This window comes from Somniosus microcephalus, chromosome 4 (genome assembly GCF_052327205.1).
Source record: "Somniosus microcephalus isolate GS21.2 chromosome 4, FLI_Smic_1.0, whole genome shotgun sequence".
Lineage (NCBI taxonomy): Eukaryota > Metazoa > Chordata > Chondrichthyes > Squaliformes > Somniosidae > Somniosus > Somniosus microcephalus.
In genome coordinates, this window is record NC_140990.1 from 324,313,308 (window position 1) to 324,319,307 (window position 6,000).

The 6,000-nt window shown below is 48.3% G+C and overlaps 1 pseudogene; it reads right to left on the bottom strand.

Annotated features, from left to right (window-relative positions):
* Positions 1–350: 350 nt before the first annotated feature.
* LOC147120674 (uncharacterized) lies at positions 351–3,625 on the bottom strand (annotated as a pseudogene).
* Positions 3,626–6,000: the final 2,375 nt, after the last annotated feature.

Sequence of the window (6,000 nt, forward strand, 5' to 3'; positions counted from 1 at the left end):
CATCTCCACACCATAAAGGATGTGATAACAGAACACTTAGAAATATCAACGGGATTAGACAAAGTCAAATATGATAGCAAAGTACTGCGGATGCTGGAAATCTGAAATAACAACAGAAAACGTTGGAAAAACTCAGCAGGCCAGGCAACATCTGTGGAGAGATTGAATGGCAGAGCAGACTCGAGGGGCCGAATGGCCTACTCCTGCTCCTATTTTTCTAAGTTTCTATGTTCCTAATGGACAAGATGGGATAGAGGTGAAAAAGACTAACATTTATCTGAGCTAAATAAAGAAGAAAAACTTATCAAAACAACATTTTCTCAGATACCCATGTGCATACTCTTGTGCAACTAAAAAGCCTTACTCTTTTTTCTGCTACTCCTACGTGGTGCAACCCCTGTGGCTTCAGCAGAGGTAGAGGCAGGCTGCTGAGATTCCTGCTCTGACTGCTGAGATGCTCTTGGCTGACATCCTCTGGGTTTTGGAGCCCGTGAGGGTCCCGCCAAAGACTGCTCCACCTGCACCTGTGCAGGGGCAGACTCGGCCATCAGGAGACGAGGCAGCATGCGGGCTACTGACTGAGAGGTGGGCTGAGAGTGAGAAGTGGAAGCGCTTTGAGTGGAGCCCTCACTTCCATGACCCCTTTCGCCATCATGCCTCTCATGGCCCAGCCCCACTTTACTGCTACCACTGTGCGGGAGAGCACCTTGGTGCAGATCAGTGCGGCCCTGTAAAGCTAGGGCTAAGGTAGCTGTCAACCCATTTAAGGTGACAGACATGTTGCCATCCAGAGTCTTCATGGTGGTGTTGAAGGCGAGCACAGACTCATTTGATTGGAGCGTTTGACGGTCCATGGCGCTGGCCACTCTATCCATGGAAGAAGACATCATCTCAATGGTCTGCGCTATCATGCCCCTCATGCGTCAGGAGGACTCCTCCAATCTCTCTGCAATCCCGGTGAGTCTACTTTGAGGACCTGTCAGTGCTTTGCATATTGTTTGCTGCTGCTCAACGATTCTCCTCTTCATTGATGGCCCCCGAGGTACAACATCTGTGTCCAGCTGAGCAAAGCTTGGAGAGGGCTGCATTCTCTGATGCTGACTCTCCACTGCTGTCCCCATCTCCACCATATGCTCTTGTTTAATTGTGAAGCGTGAGTCACCAGGTGAAAACCCAACTATCTGTCTTACTGGCCCTACCGAAGTGTGAGTTTCTGAGCTGGTGCATGCTCTGCATGAGTCCTGTGACGGTGCACCCTCAGAAGGACTCAACTCCTCTGAGGACTCATAGCCCGCCACATCCACCGACACCTGCTGCACGTGTGAAGGCCCTGTGGGTGATAAAAGACATGAATTAGTCCTGGCAAAGTAAGAATGTTGCAAGCTATCATTATGAAGATGATCATATTTCATTCGCTGTTGGAACAAAGTTAACATGACTGAGTGCCGTATGACATGTGGGTGCCTTTTATTTAATAATGTCACCAGGTAACTGGGAGCTCCCCATCTCCCCATCTCTGACACCCAGAGACACCATAACTCCATTTATGTCCAGCGCTGCAAGATTTGCAAAATTTCTGCATTTCCCCGAAGGCTGTTATTAATAAACGGGACCCTGCGTGGACATTTTAAATTAAAAGGGGTACCCAAGATGGCGTCCGTGCCTCGTGGCAGAAAGCCTGTGGGATTCCAAAATGGATTCTGCAATGCAGACAGCTTGGGAGAAATCGAAACTAAGGCTGCAGGCTTTCTGTGAAGAGAAACTTTTTATTTTGAATTTATGTTCGTTTTCAAGTTAATTCAGGGGTTTGAGTAATTTGGGTCGATTCCCATTGTGTGCCACCACCTAGTGGATATTTGGTACCTAGCAAGTGCAGTAAAGCGCAGTAAAGTGCGTAAAGTAAAATTGCTGTAAAGTAAAATTGCTGTATATCACAAGACCTGCAGCTCGACACATGGTGTAGCAGTTATTTTCTTGTTACATTTCGGCCTTGGACACTATTTGTCTGTAAGTACTTGAGAATGTTATAGATGATTAGTGTACACTATATTTTGCAGAAAATGTTTAGTTTGTAACCTTTCTCCATAAGCAAACCTACACAGCTAGCCGTGAATTGCTCGCTCTCTGTATCTAGCTGGTTAACTTGTAGCTGTATTTTGATGCACTATGTACAGGGCTAATTTAAAGTGAATGTAAGAGAATGCCTTTCAGTTTGCTAAATGTATATTCACAGTAAGCTGTGTTTTCACGTGTTTTGGTAAGTTACATGCCAAATGTACTGTGTTGCTCACGCTTACCTAATTTGTGTAAGCATATCAGTTATGTGCTTGTGTACTAATGTATGCTTCCACTTCTGTATTGTATTTCAGTTTCACAATAAGAATCTTTCAGTAAAGTTTACAAGAAAAGTCAAGCCTTGTGATTTTTATGGGAAGATATCAAGTTGTTAGCTACCTGTCTAGCTTTGCATAGGAAAACGCTGCAAGGGCAGAATAGTGTAAAGACAACAGCACAGCGGGCTCAAGCACAAGAAGATACCACCCAGCTACCATGAGTCTATGCTCAGGAAGGCAATATACCATAGAGGACGTCGACCAGCCAACCGAGAAGCATGAGCCTCTTCGAGCAAATGATGCCAAGTCACCGTCCTCTAAAGCATCCTCTAGATCATCTCGGCGGTCCAGCAGACCATCGTCATCGACAGCTTCTGCAGCCGCCAAAGCACATGCCAAGGCAAAAGCTGCCCAAGCTCAATTGTCCTTTGCTGAAAAAGAAGCTAGTGTGATGAAGCAGAGAGCTGACCTCGACGCTAGTGTGATGAAGCAGAGAGCTGACCTCGACGCCAGTCTCCACATTCTCCGAAGCCAGAGAGCTGCCGCTGCCACTGAAGCTGAAGCTGCAGCCTATGAAGAAGGTGAGGAGAATGAAGGCGGGGAGCACAGCCATGAACCATATGTTCTAGAACAGCCCCTCAGTCCGGTGCAACGTACAAGTGAGTATGTCCAACAACACTCCAAATTGTTCTTCAAGGAAACATCCAGGTATCTTGACGCAGAACCAGCTACTCACCACTGTAACAAACAGCCTGTTTTCAGAGACACTGAGCTTAAAAGAGAAGAAACAAGTAAGACTTAACTGCAGAGACCTCCACAGCACTCGGCCAATCCAGCCAAGCAGTCCTTACCCGAGCCACAAGGTGCGCAAGACCTCGCTAGGTACCTCATCCGCCGAGAATTGTTAAGTTCAGGTCTTCTAGAATTTGATGACCGTCCTGAAAATTATTGGTCATGGAAAGCGTCCTTCCTGAGTACCACCAAGGACTTGAATCTGTCAGCCAGAGAAGAACTAGATTTGATGACAAAGTGGCTCGGAGCTGAGTCGTCAGAACAGGCGAAGAGAATTTGCTCAGTGCACGTCCGCAATCCCACAGCAGGCCTCAACCTTGTTTGGCAACGTCTCGAAGAATGTTATGGGACACCAGAAGTCATTGAACACGCACTGCTTAAGAAGATTGAGGACTTTCCGAAGCTAACCAACAAAGATAATGTCGAGCTTCGAGAACTGGGTGACATTCTCCTCGAACTGGAGTGTGCTAAGGGAGAAGGTTACCTGACAGGCCTCTCATATTTGGATACCGCTCGTGGGGTAAACCCAATAGTGGAAAAGCTCCCCTACAACCTTCAAGAGAAATGGATAGCTAAGGGATCCAAGTACAAGGAGGACTACGGAGTGGCATTTCCTCCCTTCTCTCTCTTCTCCAGGTTCGTCCAACAACAGGCAAAGGTGAGGAATGATCCAAGTTTCACTTTCTCCACCTCCAGCAGTTACGCTCCTTCGAGAACAGAGAAACCCACAAAGTACAGCAACAAAGCCTCTGTGAGCGTGCACAAAACAGATGTTCCAGCTGAACCCTCAGTCAACCAATCCAGTTCTGCTGGGAATAAAGTGGATGACCCAGATCGTCAGTGTCCAATACACAAGAAGCCCCACCCACTCAAAAAGTGTCGAAGCTTTAGAGGCAAGCCTGTTGATGAGCGCAAATCATACCTGAAAGAGAATCGCATCTGCTTCAGGTGTTGTGGGTCGACTATGCACATGGCAAAAGACTGCAAGGCGACAATCAAGTGCTTCGAGTGCAACAGTGAAAAACACATCGCAGCCCTGCATCCAGGTCCTCCTCCTTCAACCACCGAGAGTGCTGCGGTTGACAAAGAGGATAGCGGGGAGCAAAGCGAAAGCGCATCTTCTTCAGTCACCTCCAAGTGTACAGAGGTTTGTGGAAATGCAAGCAGCCCACGCTCATGCTCCAAAATCTGCTTGTTAAAGCGTATCCTGCAGGGAGAAAGGAGAAGGCAATCAAGATGTATGCAGTGCTTGATGAGCAAAGTAACAAGTCTCTAGCAAAGACAGAATTCTTCAATCTCTTTGAAGTCAAGGCCAGCGCAGCTACGTACACGCTAAAAACCTGTTCAGGGACAACAGAGACTACGGGTAGGAGAGTTGGCAACTTCATGATCGAGTCCATGGATGGGAAACTACAGCTTTCCCTCCCCACCTTAATTGAGTGTGACATGATGCCAGATGATAGGACGGAAATTCCCTCCCCAGAGGTCGCACGCCATCAGCCCCACCTACAGCCAGTTGCCAACAAGATTCCAGCTGTGAACCCGGACGCTCCAATCCTCCTGCTCTTGGGAAGAGACATCTTAAGGGTGAACAAGGTGCGTGAGCAAATCAACGGGCCCCACAATGCTCCTTATGCACAGCGGCTTGACCTGGGATGGGTCCTCGTGGGTGGAGTTTGCCTGGGAACAGTCCACAAACCAGCGGATGTCAACGTCTATAAAGCAAACGTGTTGCACAACAGTCGCACATCCTTTCTCAGCCCATGCCCAAACAGGATCCAGGTAAAGGAAGACTACGATGGCATGACGCAGCATCATTGGTCAACCTCCTCTGCCTGTGAGGAAGAGGCAGGCCTCACTGTGAGCACAGACAGCCTAGGATGCTCAGTGTTTGAAAGGTCCAAGGATGATGACAAGCCAGCACTATCCATGGACGATAAAGCTTTCCTAACCATCATGGATGAGGAGGTTTATCAGGACGATGGACACAGCTGGGTGGCACCCTTACCATTTCGCTCTCCTAGACGCCGTCTCCTGAGTAACAGGGAACAAGCTATGAAGCGCCTCTGCTCACTCAGGAGAACACTGGAGAAAAGGCTAGAAATGAAGGGCCATTACATAGAGTTCATGCAGAAGATGCTGGACAATGACCAAGCCGAGCCTGCTCCACCTCTGGAGGAAGGTAAAGAACACTGGTACCTGCCAACATTCGGTGTGTATCACCCACAAAAGCCGGACCAGTTACGAGTTGTGTTCGATTCAAGTGCTGAATGTGAAGGAGTGTCTCTGAACGATGTACTCCTCAGCGGTCCAGACTTGAACAACACCTTGTTGGAAGTTCTTCTGCGGTTCAGGAAAGAACCTGTAGCCCTGACAGCAGATGTGCAGCAAATGTTTTATTGCTTCGTCGTCCGAGAAGGCCACAGGGACTATCTACGCTACCTCTGGCATGAGGACAACGACATCAACAAGAATGTGGTGGAGTACAGGATGAAGGTCCACGTGTTTGGAAACAGCCCTTCACCTGCTGTGGCCATCTACTGCATGAGGCGAGCCGCTCAGAAAGGTGAGCAAGAATATGGCTCCGATGCGAAGCATTTTGTTGAGAGACAGTTCTATGTTGACGATGGTCTCACCTCGGTTACCACACCTGAAGAAGCAATAGATCTCCTGACAAGAACCAGAGAGATGTTGGCAGAGTCCAACCTGAGACTACACAAGGTAGCATCGAACAGTGGACAGGTGATGGAAGCCTTCCCTGCAGAGGACCGTGCTAAGGATCTGAAGGATTTGCACCTTGGAGTGGATCCTCTCCCCCTTCAACGGAGCATGGGGCTCTCCTGGAACCTGGAAACAGACAGCTTCACATTCCTGG